General features: G+C 35.3%; 1 protein-coding gene across 1 annotated transcript in view; it reads left to right on the forward strand.

Annotated features, from left to right (window-relative positions):
- FRYL (FRY like transcription coactivator) overlaps nt 1–19,780 on the forward strand; it is a 296,971-nt gene that overhangs the window by 78,347 nt on the left and 198,844 nt on the right. The window contains 1 exon segment of the mRNA XM_030919519.1: nt 10,772–10,897. The gene's annotated coding sequence lies outside the window, so the exon portion shown is untranslated.

Consider the following 19,780-nt stretch of genomic DNA (forward strand, 5'->3'; position numbering starts at 1 on the left):
TTTTTATTTAGTACTCTTATTTTTCCGGACGCCACTTTTCTAGTTTCTGTGGGAGATGTAATGATGTATGTACCCTTTAGAGGATCACAGTCTCAGAGCAACTCTTACAGCGCCACAGAGCTCTAGAACAGGAAGAAACTCTGGAGGTTATCTTCTCTTAAGGGTATGTTTAAACAGTAGTTCTGTGATTCTTGCGCATTTTCTCCTTTGCTCAGTAAGCAGGAGATGTGGGCCAATTTTTTGTTTGTTTGTTTGTTTGTTTTTTTGAAACAGGGTCTCACTCTGTTGCCCAGGCTAGAGTGCAGGGGCACAGTCACTGCTCACTGCAGCCTCTATCTCCCAGGTTCAGGTGATCCTCTCACCTAAGCCTGGGACTACAGGCTAGCATCACCATGCCCGGCTGTTTTTTACTTTTACTAGAGATGAGGTCTCACTATGTTGCCCAGGCTGGTCTCAAATTCCTGAGCTCAAGTGATCCTCCTGCGTGGGCCCTGCAAAGTGCTGAGATTACAGGAGTGAGCCATCATGTCCGGCCATGGGGCAGTTTTTTTAGTTCAGGGATTTACAAATTATGAAGTCAAGAAATAATTTTAGTGGGAAATTAGAATATAACACTTGTTTTTCCTGTAATTAGGTTAGAGACTACCAAAGCGTATTGCAGATTATTTCAAATATATCATATTTTATTGTGTGAATATATACTGGGCTTTAAAAAATGTATTATAGGTTGGGCGCAGTGGCTCACACTTGTAATCCCAGCACTTTGGGAGGCCGAGGCAAGTGGATCACCTAAGGTCAGGAGTTCAAGACCAGCCTGGGCAACATGGTGAAACCCCGTCTCTCCTAAAAATACAAAAATTAGCTGGGTGCGGTGGTGAATGCATGTAATCCCAGCTACTCAGGAGGCTGAGGCAGGAGAATTGCTTGAGCCCGGGAAGCAGAGGTTTTAGTGAGTTGAGATTAGGCCATTGCATTGCAGCCTGGGCGACAGAGTGAGACTGTCACAAAAAAAAAAAAAAAAAAAAAAAAAAAGTTACATAAATTTTTAAATACATTTTTAAATGTATTTTTTTATTGAAGTGAAAAGATTTTAGAAAACATATCTTTAATGTGTCTTCTCCTCCACCTCCCACTCCCGACTTGAAACCTGGGGAGCAGCCATTGTTCTTCATCCCTAGATATGCTACTTAATCTCTTTGCTGTGCTCTCTTGCTCTCATGCCTGATACCAAAGTCAAGTGTTTTCTACCCAGAAACCAGGTGATATTTCCCTGTGATAGTAAAAAACATGCAGTGAGAATAGTTTTTTCATTTTGCTGGTCTTGCTTGCATGCCTTTGGGCAAAAATACAACACTTTGGTGGCTCTGCTAGTCTGTAAGTATTGCTTATGATGTGCCTAACTTGGTACCAAGATGTGATTTAGTCACCAAGAGAATTTGGATATTTAATACTAGTACATAATAAAACTCCTTATCAAGTACTCATGTGGGCACATACAGAGGCCTAATTGTATTCTTGTAATGCACAATATAAATACTAATATTGTTTTGGAGAATCAGCATGGTATGCTGAAGCCATGGTTTGGAAAAATGCATTGTAGTATGTTTTTATCTGTGGGAATTACTGGCAAATATAATTGAGAGATTCTAAATACTGTAGTTGTTTCCTTCACTTTTGAATTTGGCTTAAGTATTTTTGGTCTTTTTTGTTTTAAATCGCTGAATTATTTTGTTTTATCAATGGTTGAAGCGAAACCATGATTATTATTTTAATATTTATGTCTTCTTTTAAAGGTGTATTTTAAAAACAATTTTCTCCCACTGAGAGGGGTTAAAAAATAAATGGGGAGAATAGTAGAATAAATGCTCAGGTACCCATTCCTCAGCTCAGACATTTTTGAAACCACGGTTACCCACTCTCTTTCTGCAGGTCCCAGTTATTTTTGAGGCATTTTCTTTGTCACAACATTTCACCTATAAATACTTTAGTATGCATTTATAAGAGACAAGGACTTCTGTTTTTAGATAGATAAAGAAGAATCTTAAAAACCTTTTTGAAGAATGTACTGAATTATGATCATTAAATTTGTGTATGGGATGTTAGAGTGATACAAAGGAAAATGAGATAGTTTAAATGGAGTAAGTGGAAAAAAGAAATACCCGACAAGCAGTTGTACCAAGAAACAGTAGAAAAATTACAGTGAAAAGACCAATTAACAGCTTTTAAAGTACTCATGGAGAAAAGGAAGACATTTGCATTTTATAACCGCCAGTATGTGTCTGTATTCCACATAGGTCAGTAGGGGAGTAAAGCCAAGTGTTTCATGCCATTTGAAATAGCAATTCTGTTTCAAGACTTTTTCTTAAGGGAGAAATCAAAGATGTGTACAAGATTGCCAATCAAGATATTCGCTACAATATTACTTATAGAAATGGGGAATTGAACGTTTTTTTAAAGAGATCTTTTAGTCCATTCTTTTATTTTTATAGATAATAGTACAGGTAGTTTCCATTTATTAAGTACTTCCCACGTTTCAAGCATTTTGCTAACACCTTAACGTGAATTATATGATGTAAACCTCTAACAACAATAATAAATAAGCAATATTTATTACAACCTCCAACTTTCACATGAGAAACTAAGGCTTGGGCCAGGCGTGGTAGCTCACACCTGTACTCCCAGCACTTCGGGAGGCGAAGGCAGGCAGATCACCTGAGGTCAGGAATTCAAGAGCAACCTGGCCAATATGGCAAAACTTTGGCTCACTAAAAATACAAAAAAATTAGTCAGGTGTGGTGGTACATGCCTGTAGCCCCAGCTACTCAGGAGGCTGAGGCAGGATAATCACTTGAACTTGGGAAGTGGAGGTTGCTGTGGGCGACAGAGTGAGACTCTGTCTCAAAAAAAAAAAAACAAAAAGAAAAGAAACTAAAGCTTGAGTTTAACTAACTTATCCTAGATAACTCAGGAAATAAGCATAAAGGAGAGTTCTAAACTTAACCTAATTCCAGAGCCTTTGTATCTAAACATTATACTGTACTACTTCCTGACCTAGTCAAAAAGGCGATTTAGGCCCATAATAAGAAATGTGAAGAGGGGACTCTGCTTCAGGTCACAAAAAATAGCGCAAAAGTGAGGTTGAAAAATCCTAACTCAGGGCTAAATACAATCTGTCGCCTCCCCACATGAATATGGCTAATAAAAATAATTGCTCCTTATTTCTTCTCTTTAGTAATACCTATGTTCAACATTTCCCCATCTACTATTTATGAAATTACAAGTTTCTAGTCTTTATTTTCTTCTCTAAGGAATAATTTTCTGAATTATATTTGCTCAGCAACATTCATGAAATAGCACTGCAGTACTCATTTCCTGAGCCTAAATGAATTGAACTTAATGCTCAATATTAGTGGAATGATTAAAATAAGATAATCTATTTATAAAATAATGTTTTGTAACCACTAGATAGTGTACAGTATGATTCCGGTTGTATGCAATACAATGTTTAATTTATATAGGAAGACCTGAAAAAAATTAACCCAGATGGTAAAATGAATTCATAGTGGCTACCTCTAGGTGTTAGAATTACGAGTAATTTTTATTTCTTCATTACTTTTTTGGGAAATTGTTGCAAATTTTATCACCTTTTGTTGTATAAGTTAATAAATATTACCATTATTGAGTATTTACTGTGTGTCAAGCACTATTTAAGCACTTTTCATCTTTTACACTTAGTTCTGAAAATAGCCTTAAGAGATTTTATTATCCTTATTGTATAGATGAGGAAACAGAGGTTGAATACTTTGACAATTTGGGTGTATCCTTCTAGGTGTATTCTTGGCTTCCAATTTTATTTCCAACATTTGGGAAGATACTATAAATATTATTTTTTTCACTTTATAAAAATGTATGTTGAATATTATCACAAAGTAGTCAATATATTTTTTAAATATTGATGGAAAACATTTCATCTTAGGAATGTGACATGATTATTTTTCCAACTGGTCCTTTTTGTTCTTTGCCTCTACTGCAATATTCTGCTCATAGGAATAATAGTACAATGAGCATCTTTCCAAATAAATTTGTATGTAGGTTTCTGATTATCTTTCTAGAATTAACTCTTAGAAGTGGAGTTACTGGGTCAAAGATCGTAAACATTTTAGAGGCTTTTGGTACAAGTTGTGAGATTGCAGTTGACAAATGAACTTCCTTCCTTAAATTTAGAAAAGTTGTTTTGGGGCTATAAATTTGGGAGAAATGGGTTATCTAAGTCATCTGGGGGAATTTGTGCTTTCATAGTTTCTCTTATAGAAGTCAGGCTTCTCTAAGCTTGCTGGAGGCAGTAAACATAGAGAAAAAGAGGAAAGACAAACTTTGGAGATTAAATTGTAGCCATTTACTTGGTTTATGACCTTGAGCAGCTATTTATTCATTTTTCTCTTTTAGTTATCATTTTTATTAACTTAGAAACCTTTTCATTGCAATTGTTTTATAAAAACATGTAAAATATACCTATCATCTATACACATTTTCTCTGATGTTTGATCTTGTAGGACCTTAGGGTCATAATTAGATAGAATAAGTCCCATTGTATAATTTAAAAAAACTATACATATAAAAGGTTAACACATTGATTACAGATAACTCTAGAAAGCATTTTAGATGTTGCATCTTTAAAAAGAATTTTTCTAAGGGGTCGCATGTTCCTTTCCTCTGACAAGCAAGAACAGAAACTTTTGGATGAATTAATTGAAATTTCTATTAAATGGTTAAAGAGTTATTGTGTGTTTCTCTTGGGCATATCATCTTCCAGAGACTTTGTAGGCAACTTCTGCAGACTTTAATTCTAGGTTTGGGTGGTAGGGAGAAGAGCATTTTAACTTAAGGGGGTTCAGAGAATAATTAATGAAATCAGTAAAGAAAGTCTCCATATGAAGCCACTGAATACATTAGCGTTGGTTATTCTAGAAAAACCAAGGTTGATAATGGGTAATCTGACAGTCTAGAAATTCATGAGCAGTACAAATGGAATAAACAGAAAACATTCTATTGACAGTTGAAGGTTGTAATTGCTTTAATGGAAAAAAAGAAGTACTACTTTTTTCTATGAATAGTAAAATTGTAAAACAATCTACTGGCCTGGCGCGGTGGCTCACGCCTGTAATCCCAAGACTTTGGGAGGCTAAGGCAGATGGATCACGAGGTCAGGAGATCGAGACCATCCTGACTAACACAGTGAAACCCCATCTCTACTAAACATACAAAAAAAAAAAAAAAAATTAGCCAGGCATGGTGGTAGGCGCCTGTAGTCCCAGCTACTCTGGAGGCTGAGGCAGGAGAATGGCGTGAACCTGGGAGGCGGAGCTTGCAGTGAGCTGAGATTGCGCTACTGCACTCCAGCCTGGGCGACAGAGCAAGACTCCCTCTCAAAAAAAAAAAAAAAAAAAAAAAAAAAAAATTAAAAAACCTACTATAAATGGTAGGCATAGAAAATAAGTATAAGGAGGATTTTTTCTCAGAGGCTCTTAATCCATAATTAGTGGTTGGATTAGGAAGGCTCAACTCTTCAAAGTTACAGAAATGTGCTTTTTGGAAGATGACATCTCCACCTCTTTCAGATTTCTAAAGTAGTAACTCCAAAAGGCTTAAGCTCCCACTGGAATATAAGCTCCACAAGGATAGGGATTTTTGTTTTATTCACTTTTTTTCCATCATCCTGGCAGATAGTTCTGTTTAATAAATATTTGTTGAGGGTATGATTTCTGTAAACTTACGTGTGGTATACTTACAGTAATAGATTACTATAAGTAATCCTAATAGAAGTTAGGAGTGTGTGTAGTACATCCCAGATTGAATTTGTCCAAAAATTTTCTCTTGGTTCTTAACTCTAGATGTAGAACGGAAAGATTTATATTTCATTTATATTCCATTTTTCTGTGCCAACATGAAAATGTAGTATGAAAATTATTCTAAAAATACATTCATTCATCAGTGTATAAGAAAATGTACCACTGTGATGCTGTTTTCATTTGATTTAATGAATGAAACTTTTATAGAAAACTTCCTCTTAAAATTGTGAATGGAAAATTTGCTGCTTGTTTTCATTAGATCAAGTAGTATGACAATAACTGCTCGTCTGGCTAAAAATGTAAAGTCAATAAAATGTTGACAAATTCACCTGCAGAGAACATTGCTTTATCAGCAAGAAATTTAGATTTTTGCAGTGAAGCCCAAATATTCTGGCTGAGTATCATTACACAGCATTTTTAGCAGGTCATGTAATATAATCTGTAATTATATTAGTCAGTGTAGTATGTTTCCATACTTTTTAAAATTGAAATTTGGGAGAAAGTTAAAAAGAGACTGGCTGCAGTAGCTCAACGCTGTAATCCCAGCACTTTGGGAGGCTGAGGTGGGTGGATCACTTTAGGTCAAAAGTTTGAGACCAGCCTGGCCAACATGGTGAAACCCCATCTCTACTAAAAATACAAAAATTAGCCGGGCATGGTGGCACACGCCTGTAATCCTAGCTACTTGGGAAGCTGAGGTAGGAGAATCACTTGAATATGGGAGGCAGAGGTTGCAGCGAGCCAAGATCGTGCCACTGTACTCCAGCCTGGCGACAGAGTGAGACTCCATCTCAAAAAAAAAAATTGACTAAGAGAAGGTTAAATGCAAGTTCATTTTTTAAAAATTTTAAAAATTACAGCATTTCTCAAGAGAAAAAGTGAATTACTTAGCAAATGAAGAGTGATAGAACCACTGTTAATTTTACAAATCATGAATTTTCTTTGGTAATTAAAGGGATGACCATAAATTCTTTTTTAAAATGATTTTTACTAATGAGATATAAACAATATTTGACTAATTGCTGCCTGCACTTGATTACTTGTAAATTTTTCTTGTTTTTACACAATCTTTGGCAGATTAAAGAAGTTACTGTATTTTGTTTTCTGTAATTATTTTTGTGTTACAGAAACTATGATCATTTTAAATTTATTTGAAAACTGTTGCATCCTCACTCTAAAAGGCTGTCAGAACACTTGTGTCATTTTGGTTTTTGCATCATTTTAAGAGGCCTTGCAAGATTCTCAGAATTAGTTTTAATAGAATGGCAGGAATTGACCCTCATAGATTCCGTGTCTTATAATGTGGTTTCTCGCTTTAGTTGAAATATTAATTTCTAAGTCACCACACCCTCTAGTATTCAAGTATAATATAAAATACATTTTGAAGTTACATTTAGAGTTTTGAGCTTGGATCTTTGAGGTAATTTACCATAATCTTTTTACCTGGTGGCGTAATCACTTTTATAGCATTCTGTAAGAATGTTAGCATTCCTAACAATTGTTGCCTAAAGATTCACTGAGCAGGGACCCCAATCTTTTATGAAGCAGTCTTTTTATTACTTACGTACTATTTAAGTTGTTGTTCCTTATGTCAAGCTCAAATCTACCATATGCCAGGCACCATAACTTCTCTGTTCAAATTGTGGAGTATTCCTGTCATACAGACAAGTATTGTGAATACTATATTGAACATCTCTGAAATTCATTTATCCTTAATTTTTACTCTATTTGCTTGGGATTATTGTTTCCTGTATTAATGTATATTAGAGACACACACATCAGATGTCTTCCTAAAATTAAGGTAAATTTGTGGCATTTCTGTTATTATTCTAGAAATTCTGTTCAGAAAGGAATGAGGTTCATGTGTTATTTGAACACCCATTCAGCTTTCTTTTGCTTTCTGTACTGAAGTGAAATGAGGCTTCCTGCCCCGAGGGACCTCATTTGCCCTGAGGCACTCCCAAGTACCAGAGCTGGACCACTGTTCACTATTACACATGGAAGCTTCTACATTATTACTCTCTCTGTAGGTGAAAAGTCTTGCCCTTCCTTCAAGGCTTGGGCTGTTGGGCTGTTTACAGTCTTCTCTTCAGTGTTGTCAAATACCAACTGATGTCTGTTTTTATTTGAACTTTTTTGTTTTAAATAAGAAAGAACAGCAATGATTATTTGCATAGCATGACCATGTAGAATTACCAAACCTCTCTGACCTTCAGTGTCTCAAAATAGTATTATAAAAGTAGTAGTAAAAATTACTCTTCTTTACAGATAAAATGTTCTCTGATCAAGTGGAATGAAAATAAAAATTAAGCCCATATTAAGTGATACATATGGAGACAAGATGAAAAAGTGATTGTCATGCAAATAAACAGACCAAAAAAGTCCCAGGAAGACCCACCCCCACCAAGCCAGCCCTGCTAAAAGTGATTATAACCTATGAAGAAAGCCAGAGAAGTATAAACCACATATTTTCCAGGGTTACCAAAAGATGCATTTATTTTATCTTATCAAAAGTGAAAAGTTGAAAATAGGAAGGTTGTGTGTCTACTGAAGAAGTGTTACAAACTCTGGACAAATATTGAGAAGTCTTAAAGTGACATAGTGCCATGACAGTGTGATTACAAGAAAAAACACATACAACAAAAGCGTGACATTAGCACTTGCTATGTCTGAGCTGAAGACTGCAAGCAAAAGCAAAGCAAAATGAAATACCTAGACATGGTGGTACAAATCGGTCCTAGGTAGGATTTTTGCTGTATTCCTAAAACTTCATTGTACTCCAGTAGTGACTGGTTTTGTAATTTGTCCCAGAAGATGAAATGAAAGATAGCTTAAATCTCATTAAATATTGTCCAGTGAGACCATGCCCACAAGACATGACATGCTGTTTGTCACATTAGTTTTTTTTAGGTTTGAGGGAGAAGTGATTCCATGAACCTAAGATAAGTAAAGTATCAAGAATTATGGCAGGATTGTTAGCTATCATATTGATAATAAATTTTAGAAATATTTGCTGGAGCAGTCAAAAATTCCAGTAAGTTTGAATGATACTGTGAACAAGCACAAACAAGTTAGTATTTTATTCATATTTCCCAGATTTTTGGCTTTGAAGATTTGGCTTTAGTGATGGTTTAATTGATTATACCTGTGAGTAAATGAAATATTATGTTTTTCTAACTTGGCTAAAGGAATTTCAAATTAAGAGTTTTTGGTACAAATTAATACTTCAGGATATTTAACCCTTTCTGTTGGGTTGGGGATTAAATTAATTAAAGAGAGAAACTAATATGCAACTGGTTATTATTTAAAATAAGGCTAATTTGAGTTTTAATGCCAGATTTAAAATTTGTCTTATTTTAGCTATAGAAAAATGCTAAGACCGCCAGGCGTGGTGGTTCACGCCTGTAATCCCAGCCTTTAGGGAGGCTGAGGCGGGTGGATCACCTGAGGTCAAGAGTTGGATACCAGCCTAGCCAACATGGTGAAACCCCATCTCTACTAAAACTACAAAAAAATTAGCCGGGCGTGGTGGCGTGTGCCCGTAATCCTAGCTACTCAGGAGACCGAGGCAGGAGACTCGCTGGAACCCGGGAGGTGGAGGCTGCAGTGAGCGTGAGCTGAGATCGTTTCACTGCACTCTAGCCTGGGCAACAAGAGTGAAACTTCGTCTCAAAAAAATAAAAAGCCAAGGAAACATGAAATGTGCCTGATAACGTGAAATCTTTATAAATGGTAAAAAGACAATTCCCTGTGGTCATTTTCTTTTTTTTTTTTTTTGAGGCGGAGTCTCGCTCTGTCTCCCGGGCTGAGTGCAGTGGCCGGATCTCAGCTCACTGCAAGCTCCGCCTCCCGGGTTTATGCCATTCTCCTGCCTCAGCCTCCCGAGTAGCTGGGACTACAGGCGCCCGCCACCTCGCCCGGCTAGTTTTTGTATTTTTAGTAGAGACGGGGTTTCACCGTGTTAGCCAGGATGGTCTCGATCTCCTGACCTCGTGATCCGCCCGTCTCGGCCTCCCAAAGTGCTGGGATTACAGGCTTGAGCCACCGCGCCCGGCCCATTTTCTTTATTCTTAGTAACCATCCAAGTATTACAGATATGGTACTGTTGTTCATGGTCCATGACCCCCTCAGAGTTATTTCAGGTAGACTTTGAAAAATATGCATTCCAAATGTTATCTGTAGATGTGATAAATATCAGGCCTAGCAGATACATGAACTATTTTACAAATCTATATTTTAGTGAATAAAATAATGTATTATTGAATAATTAAGTTGTGGTATGTTAGTTTAACCATTGACTAGTAAAAGCATTGTCACTCTATACAGAAGAAAGGGAGGAGAAAAACTAGAGATTAAAATTTATTTAAGAGATATTGTCACAATTGCTTGTATGGATTTTGTTTAAATTTAGATTAGAGGAAACTGTTAAAAAGACACTTATGAGACAATTGGGGAAATTTGAGTGCTCATTAGTAGTTGATATTGTATTATAAATATAAATATTATAATGGTATTAACTTATTTTTACAAAGTAAATCCTTGTCTTAGAGAGATGCATAATGAATTATATACAGATGAAATGTTATAATGTCTCGAATTTGCTTTAGAATAATCCAGGGATAGAGGTTGGGGAAAGTGAATGAAGATATAAATGAAACATGATTTGCCATGAGTTAATTGTTGAAGCTGGGAATGGTGGGGGATTCATGATACTACTCTTAATAATTTTGCACTAATTTGAAATTTTCCATAATAAAAAACTTAGAAAAAATGTCATGCAACATTATTGAAGGAGGATATCTGCAGCACTAGGTGACACTGGTTTATAAAATGTGTTCAGAAGTAAGGATGGATGTGAGTAACACACAGGTGTACTTACTATAAACACACCTAACGTGTAAATGTATTTTGTTTTTCTTCAGAGCTGAAGCCATTTATTGGTATCTTGGATGGTTAACATCTAAATGCTTAATTCCTGAAACCACTCAAGAGTCATAGGATTAGACGATCCAAGTTACCACCAGGAAATTACTGTCTCAAGTGATACGGTAAGATTATAGTAAATATTCTCAAGGTTTAAATAGTGATTGAGGTCTGAAAAGATTTTTAAATGCTGTATTTTAGCTGTGAGGTGAGGTTCTACTATAATTTCTTGATCCTATAACTATTATACCAGGAGTTAAAAGTTGTGGTAATCATTAGCTAAAGTGCTTAGAAGTATCAACATGTAAACAAGGCTTTGTGGCATTTCCTCCTCATAGATCCTGTTAATAATAAATACAGTTTCATTACTGGAGTGCTTCCCCTTTGTTGTGTGTCTCAGAGTGGATCCTTTCGATGTTTATTAGCAATCAATACCTTTAATGAGGGGGCTTAGGAAGCAGATGAAACATAGAAAATTGAACTGCAGTGCAGGCTTAACAAAGGTTTGGCCAACCCTACGCAGAATATTGTAACTGTGAGAGTTTATTTCCCTTTATAAGTAGCCAGCTTTTTAGGTAGAGAGACATATCTTCAGTGCATTTGTATCTTGCACAGATCATTAGAGAAGCTATTCAACAAATATTTGTTGAATGAAGGAAATCAGAGAAAAATCTGTGGGCTCTTCTATAGCACCTAATCCTGTCCCTATTACCTAACCCCTTCCTCTCTCCATTTGAAAGTGCAGTTGAGAATGGTGAGGTTAACAGTGACACAAATGGTTGTCTTGCATGTCATGAACAAACATGAATTAGCATTCTATGTACCACTGTGTTTCTGGGCTTCATAGATAAGGACGACCTGCAGAGGGACCTGGGGAAAACCGCAGACATAAAATGGAAATAACATGGGATCATATCCAGAGAGAGAGGGAGGGACAGAGAGAGAAAGGAATGAGTTTTAGGTATATTAAGGCGTGCAGTTTACCATTCTAACCAGTTGTTTTTTCTGTTTGTGGGGAATAGACTGATTGGATCTTAATTTTGACACTTTTATGCTTGAAGATTAAGAGACAATCTGCTTCTAAAAATCAGTGCTTTTTTTCCTGTTGAATACATACCTGCTTCAGGGCAACAAATCTGTGTCTTTTACTTGACTTTGTTGTTTTTTTCCTATAGGAGTTCTTGAGACAAGATTTGTATTAATAAATCCTTAAACTTTCTCTGAACCTTAATACTATATTAATGCTTTACATGGAAAGAATCTTTAATTAATGCTTTTTACATAAACGAGAAAAAGGATAGTTGACTTAATAAGTAATGTGGCAGGAGAATAAGGATTAAAAACAAAGTAATTCAGAACCAGAAATTTACCCATTTTTCTTTTTTTTCTAATTTTTATTATACTTTAAGTTCTGGGGTACATGTGTAGAATGCGCAGGTTTGTTACATAGGTATACACGTAACATGGTGACTTGCTGCACCCATCAACCCATCATCTACATTAGGTATTTCTCCTAATGCTATTCCTCCCCTAGCCCGCCACCGCCCGACAGGTCCCGGTATGTGATGTTCCCCTCCCCATGTCCATGAGTTCTCATTTTTCAACTCCCACTTATGAGTGAGAACATGCGGTGTTTGGTTTTCTGTTCTTGTGTTAATTTGCTGAGAATGATGGTTTCCAGCTTCATTCATGTCCATGCAAAGGACGTGAACTCATTCTTTTTTATGGCTGCATAGTATTCCATGGTGTATATGTGCTACATTTTCTTTCTCCAGTTTATCATTGATGGGCATTTGGGTTGGTCCAAGTCTTTGCTATTGTGAACAGTGCCGCAATACACATATATGTGCATGATTCTTTATAATAGAATGATTTATAATTCTTTGGGTAGATACCCAGTAATGGGATTGCTGGGTCAAATGGTATTTCTAGGTCTAGATCCTTGAGGAATCATCACATTGTCTTCCACAATGTTTGAACTAATTTACACTCCCATGAACAGTGTAAAAGTGTTTATATTTCTCTCTATCTGCTCCAGCATCTGTTTCCTGACTTTTTAATGATCACCATTCTAACTGGCATGAGGTGGTATCTCAGTGTGGTTTTGATTTGCATTATCTAATGACCAGTGATGATGAGCTTTTTTACATATGTTTGTTGGCTGCATAAATGTCTTCTTTTGAGAAGTGTCTGTTCATATCCTTTGACCACTTTTTGATGCGGTTGTTTTTTTCTTGTACATTTGTTTAAGTTCTTTGTAGATTATGGATATTAACCTTTTGTCAGATGGATAGATTGCAAAATTTTTCTCCCATTCTGTAGGTTGCCTTTTCACTCTGATGATAGTTTCTTTGGCTGTGCAAAATCTCTTTAGTTTAATTAGATCCCATTTGTCAATTTTGGCTTTTGTTGCTATTGCTTTTGATGTTTTAGTCATGAAGTCTTTGCCCATGCCTGTGTCCTGAATGGTATTGCCTGGGTTTTCTTCTAGGGTTTTTATGGTTTTAGGTCTTAGATTTAAGTCTTTAATCCATCTAGAGTTAATTTTTTCAATGATTTTTTCCTGATTTCTTTGTAGACCATTTGTGCTTCATCTTTTGAAATACTGTGCAAATCATTTTCTTCATGTTGAGCATTGGAAGAATGAGATTGTATTGTATTTCACTAAGTGAATCAGATTTTTAAAATTATTATGTGTCATTCGAAGTTATAGATATGATTGCTTAGGGGTTTTACCCTGTTACCTTTGTGTTTTCATTTCCTTCTTGCTCACTTAACAACCCCACCAGAGCGCAGGCAAAGGAAGGGAGAGACTTTCAGTTTTCAAAGTCTTTTGTAGGTATTCCTTTATTGGATTCTCTTGTTATACTTCTCAATTACATTAAAGCAGTAGGATTGGCTGCTTTTGCTATTTGAAAATATTTTGTAGGGTGCTTAATTATTTTGAAAATCATATAATGTTATGACTGTGTTTATTGAATTTAAGAATTTATACTTTCAGTTCTTCAGCTTTATGTTTTTAGATCCATATATTTAAAATTATCCATTTTTTTTGGTTCTTCATGCCAAAGTTTTTCACCATTACTATCGATAAGTATCATTGATTTTAATAGGGAGTTTTTTTTGGCATTTAAAAGTCACCTTAGAATGTTAGTAATATAGAATAAAGTTTTAAATGACTCCTTTTCATGTTTTATAAAAGTTGACATTCCTGAGGTCTGTTAGTGAATTTTCAAAATGATAAGAATTATCTTTTGAATACAAGTTACTGTTTTACACGTCAACTCTAAACTTATTTAAAAGAAAGACACACCTCAGGCCAAAGTAAATTTCTCTTAACGTGATCACAGTGAAAGTTTTCAAAATGTAAATGTTAAACTAGTTAGATGCTCAACATTTTATGGTCTCAGTATTGTCATTAACACCCATTGTACATGTAGGTGTACATGAAGTGCAGTTTCATGGTCTATAGCTGTTTGGTTTGTTATCAGCATGAACAGTAAATGTCCTAAAAATCAGCTTCAAAACAGCTGGCAATTGACTGGGGTTTAGCACCGCCTAAATTCACATGACGTTTATTTGCTCTTTGACACAAATAGTGTACCTGAACTTCTCATCAAGGAAGTTGGTATAAGCACCTTTCTGTGTGCTTGTGAGTCTAGTAATGTAGAAGAACCTTGAAATGGATTTTTTAAAGAGAGTTGTTCCTCCCATTCTTTCGGGAGATGTGGTTTTGGATACTAGTACTCAGGAAAGTTCCCCAAGATTAGTTAAGATGAAACGTCTGAGCTTGCTTTCATCTGAGAAGACGGTAGATGAGCAAGGCAGAACCAATTTCTGTCATAGTAATCATGACAAATACGAACACCAACACCTAGGTAAAGTAGAAACGTATTTCTTTCCATCCTTTAAAAAAGTATTTTAGGAAAGTAAAACTATTTTTGCAAGTATGAATTCTAGTGAGCACAACTATTTTGAAAATCAAGTTTAAATATTAAAATGCTTAATGAAGTATATAGTTGGCCTACTTTTTTAATAAAATTTTTCTTCAAGTATATCTGGAAAAATATTTATGCTGTAAGTCAAGATAAAACTTTAATGCACTTAATAGTTTTGATGATCTTTGGAAAATATTTTTGAAACGTTATTGACAATATATTAGTTATACCTATAGGATATGCAAAAAAAAATAAGATACTGAATTTTATCTGTTACTATAGAAACCATTTAAATTTTGTTTAAAAATATGTTCCATTGTTTTATTTTAAAAGATAATATTTGGGGTGAAATATTAAAAAGTTAAATCTTTGAATAGAACAAGGATTATTTTGTATCATAGTATTTTTGTTATGTGTAATCCTGCAAAGTTAAATATAATGTTCTTTAAAGTTTGAGAGAATAATAGTTAATATGTTTTAAGATAAACATCAGCTTGCATATAGTAACTAACAGATATTAGAGGAAAGGAAAATTACTTAGGAAAAAGATGAAAAAATGCTTCAAGTTTTCAAATATTTGATTAAAACAGTTTAAAATGTTCTCTATTTTTTTTTATTTTATTTTAGGGAGTAAATAGCTGTGCCTATAAATTAATGTGCTATTTAGTAGAAGGGAGTTTCTGTAAACCTTCTGCAAGTTTGATATGTATTATAGCTGTTTTCTATGCATATTTTAATATGTATACATATGTAAGCATGCACATACACATTTTTATTAGTGGAATTTGACAAAATGAGACTTATTGTCCAAGTCATTCTGATACTTGCTTTTTCATTTAGTACATCATAGGTATCTTCCTGTCTCATTTGAAATGCGCTTTGTTGTGTGAATATAATGATTTATTCAGTTCCTTATAGAGGAACATTTAGAATGACCACTTTTTAGTTATTAAAAATAATTATGTAATATTCATTGATACATCACTTCATACCTTGGGATAATTGCTTATTAGTATAAAATTTCATATTAAAATTTTTTTACATTTTATTTTTTAAAATTGACATCATAATTGTACATAATCATGGGTTACATAGCGATGTTTTGGTACTTACAATGTATAGTGATCTTATCAGAGTGATTAGCATATCTGTCATCTCATATACTTATCATTTATTTGTGTTAGAAACATTCAATATTTTCCTTCTAGCTATTTAAAACTGTATATTATTACTATGGTCATCCTACAGTGGTATAGAACACTAGAACTTATTTCTCCTATCTAGCTGCAATTTTGTATCTTTTAACAAATCTCTCCCTATTCCCTCACCTTCCCCCTGCTCTTCCTGGACTCTCCTATCTTCTGTTCTACTGCCTTTTAAGTTTTGATAGACAATGTCATTACCTTTGAAAACATTATCATTTTAAGCTCCTTAGGGTAGGCTATGAGAGTTCCTGTTACCTTATATTCTCCCTAGCATCGTTTCATGTCAGTTTAAAAAATAGTATCATATTTATGAGGAACCATACTTTCTTTTTAAAAAATGCCAGTTATGTAAAAGAATAAAGAGGGAGCTTTTACATTTTAGAAAGAAATATATATTGATGTCTACTGTGTACTGGTATTAGGAGTTACCAGCTTTTTATACTGTTCGCTTATTTGAGTAGAAGTGGAAATGATGCCACTGATGGGTTGGCACCTCCTAATTTTAATTAAAATATTTATAAATCAGCCAGCACTTGGTTTTGTGTTCAACAGTGTATATGCATAAGTGAAAATATGTATATATTAATATGTGCAGTTACTTGAATCATTTAGTTGTTTTTTTCACTTTACTACAACCTACGTAATTGAACTTGGTATTTAAATGTAATATGGTATGCCTATTTATATGACTCCTTAGTTTTATCTCTTAACTTGTTCTTTTTTTAAAAGACTATCTTATACTCTTAAATACAGCACACATGTTACAAGGCATAATAATTAGATTTTATGATTTGTATTAATTTGCAAATTAGCAGTCAATTTCTGTTTGATTAAGAATTTCCCATGGTATATATGTTTTTACTAATCAAGATCAAAATAAAGCATAATCATGAAACAGCAAATAATCTGATGTCTGTTGAAATTTCTGAGGCTAGAGGTTCTTTGTGGAATAACTCTTGCGTGATTTTTCTCTTCAGAAAGAAAATTCAGACCTGAGGATGGGGAAGCAAAAAAAATAGAATTCAACCTTAGGAAATGACTATTGAAATTTTTAAAGAACTTATTTGGCAATTTATGTAGAGAGATTTGGTTTTAAAGTGTCTGGTTCTTCCATTTCAATGTGCTGATCAATTCCTTCTCTCTTTCTCTCTCTCTCTCTCTCTCTTTTTTTTTTGTGTGTGTGTTTTTGAGACGGAGTTTGCTCTGGTGCTAGGCTGGAGAGCAGTGGCACGATCTTGGCTGACTGCAGCCTCCACCTCCCGGGTTCAAGCGATTCTCCTGCCTCAGCCCCCCGAATAGCTGGGATTACAGGCACATGCCACCACACCCAGCTAATTTTTGTATTTTTAGTAGAGACAGGGTTTCACCATGTTGGCCAGGATGGTCTCGATCTCTTGACCTCGTGATCCGCCTGCCTCGGCCTCCCAAAGTGCTGGGATTACAGACATGAGCCACCCCACCCGGCCAATTCCTTCTGTTGAATCTCAAGATTTGATGCTAAATTTATATTGCATATAGAAATTGTAAATACAACCATTCATACCAATGTACACATAGGTTACTTGCATCTCAACATAAGTGAATCTTACTTCCTATTTACTGGTGGTTCTGGGATAGAGATAATGCAGTGGTTTAGCCAGAAGTCATAAAAATATGACTAGTACAGTTCACCTAAGGGGTATTCCAGTTTTGTTCATTTAATGAAAGGAGAAATCGATGATATGGAGAGATTTCATGTAAAAAAATGCAAAGAACGAGCTATTAGAGAAAAACTGGCGTGTAATCTCAAAGCTTTATACTTGAATCAGTTGTTTCCAACTTCTTTAATTACTAATTCAATATTTAAAAAGTTACTTTTTCAGGCTGGTGCGGTAGCTCACGCTTGTAATCCCAGCGCTTTGGGAGGCTGAAGCAGGCGGATCACCTGAGGTTAAGGAGTTTGAGATCAGTCTGGCCAACATGGCAAAACCCTGTCTCTACTAAAAATACAAAAATTAGCTGGGCATGGTGGCAGGCACCTGTAATCCCAGCTACTTGGGAAGCTGAGGCAGGAGAATCACTTGTACCCAGTAGGCGGAGGTTGCAGTGAGCTGAGATCGCACCATTGCATTCCAGCTGGGCAACAGAGGGAGACTCTGTCTCAAAAAAAAAAGTTATTTTTTCTAAGAGATTTTAGATAAGATTGCAATCTGTATTGACAGTTGTACATTTGTGAGAGAATCAACCATGAATAAGTCTAGCTTAGAATATGTAGAAATCTACCTGCAGCTTTTAACTACAGAATTATTTATAGATGTTTATGATTTAACAAAAATATGTGTAATTTGCAGGGAACGATATTTTAAAGATTCTTTGCTATTGATAATTTTTTTATTTTTTAACTTTCATTAAATGTTAAGTAGCCTAATATTTTAAAAATTTTCCTAGAAGTTCTCAAACAACTCTTTGGTTTCACCAATATCCTCTGTTCCTCTGTAAAATATATTTTTAAATGCTTGTAGCACACTACTACATACTGATGAAATTCCCTGGTACCATTTCTGCTCCTAATAGGCTAAATTGTGGGCTTAACAAGAATAGGTTATATTTTTAAGCAAATCTGTTTATGCCAGTTATACTTACTATTGTGATTATGTAATTCAATTAAATATTACATAATTCAGTAAAGTGTGCAATTCAAAAGCAAGAGTTGTTTCAGTGTAAACGAAGTTGAATGCTTTGGTTAGACTTCATAAAGATGAATTCCCTAAAAAAATGTGCATTTGAATTATACATAGGCCAGGAAAGTATACAAGATTGGAAGGATTTTGCCCTTGGATACCTTCAGTTTCTTGTGCCACTTTAAAAAAATTGAAACTTGGCTGGGCGCCGTGGCTCACACCTGTAATCCCAGCACTTTGGGAGGCCAAGGTGGGCATATCACGAGGTCAGAAGATCGAGACCATCCTGGCTAACACAGTGAAACCCCATCTCTAATAAAAATACCAAAAAATTAGCTGGGCATGGTGGCAGGAGCCCTTGTAGTCCCAGCTACTCGGGAGGCTGAGGCGGAGAATGTCATGAACCTGGGAGGCGGAGCTTGCAGTGAGCTGAGATTGCGCCACTGTGCTCCAGCCTGGGCTACAGAGCAAGACTCCGTCTCAAAAAAAAAAAAAAGAAAAGAAAAAAGAAAAAAGAAGTTGAAGCTTGAAGTCATAGCTGATGTACATGGGTTTTGTTTTGGGCAAAAAGACAATGATGTAATCAGCGTATCTGCCTTGCAAGATAAGGCCTTGGCACTATATGGAAAGGCTGGGGAATAAACATGAATTTTATATTTTAAGTTAAAATACAACTTTTAGTGAACTTCTTGATCTGTTTTCCCCCCCGATTTCTACTTTAATGGAGTTTTGGATTAAATAATTAGACAACAGTTGTGATTTACAGCAAAGGGCTTCTACTATATATAGCTGTATGTTGCAATTTTTTTTTTTTTTTTTTTTGGGGGATGCAGTGCGGTGGAGCGATCTCTCGGCTCACTGCAAGCTCCGCCTCCCGGGTTCACGTCATTCTCCTGCCTCAGCCTCCCAAGTAGCTGGGACTACAGGAGCCTGCCACCACGCCCAGCTAATTTTTTGTATTTTTAGTAGAGACGGGGTTTCACCGGGTTAGCCTGGATGGTCTCGATCTCCTGACCTCGAGATCTGCCCACCTCGGCCTCCCTATATTGCAAATTTTCAGAGAAATAAATCGTTTAGATATTATATGTTCCAATTCCACTAGTATTTATCAGTGCTGCTACTACTTAATAAAAAATAAATCAAAATGATCACATATATATCACATTCTATGTGATATAATCTTATCCAATTCATGAGATGCTTAA

The sequence above is a fragment of the Rhinopithecus roxellana genome, chromosome 2 (genome assembly GCF_007565055.1).
Source record: "Rhinopithecus roxellana isolate Shanxi Qingling chromosome 2, ASM756505v1, whole genome shotgun sequence".
NCBI lineage: Eukaryota > Metazoa > Chordata > Mammalia > Primates > Cercopithecidae > Rhinopithecus > Rhinopithecus roxellana.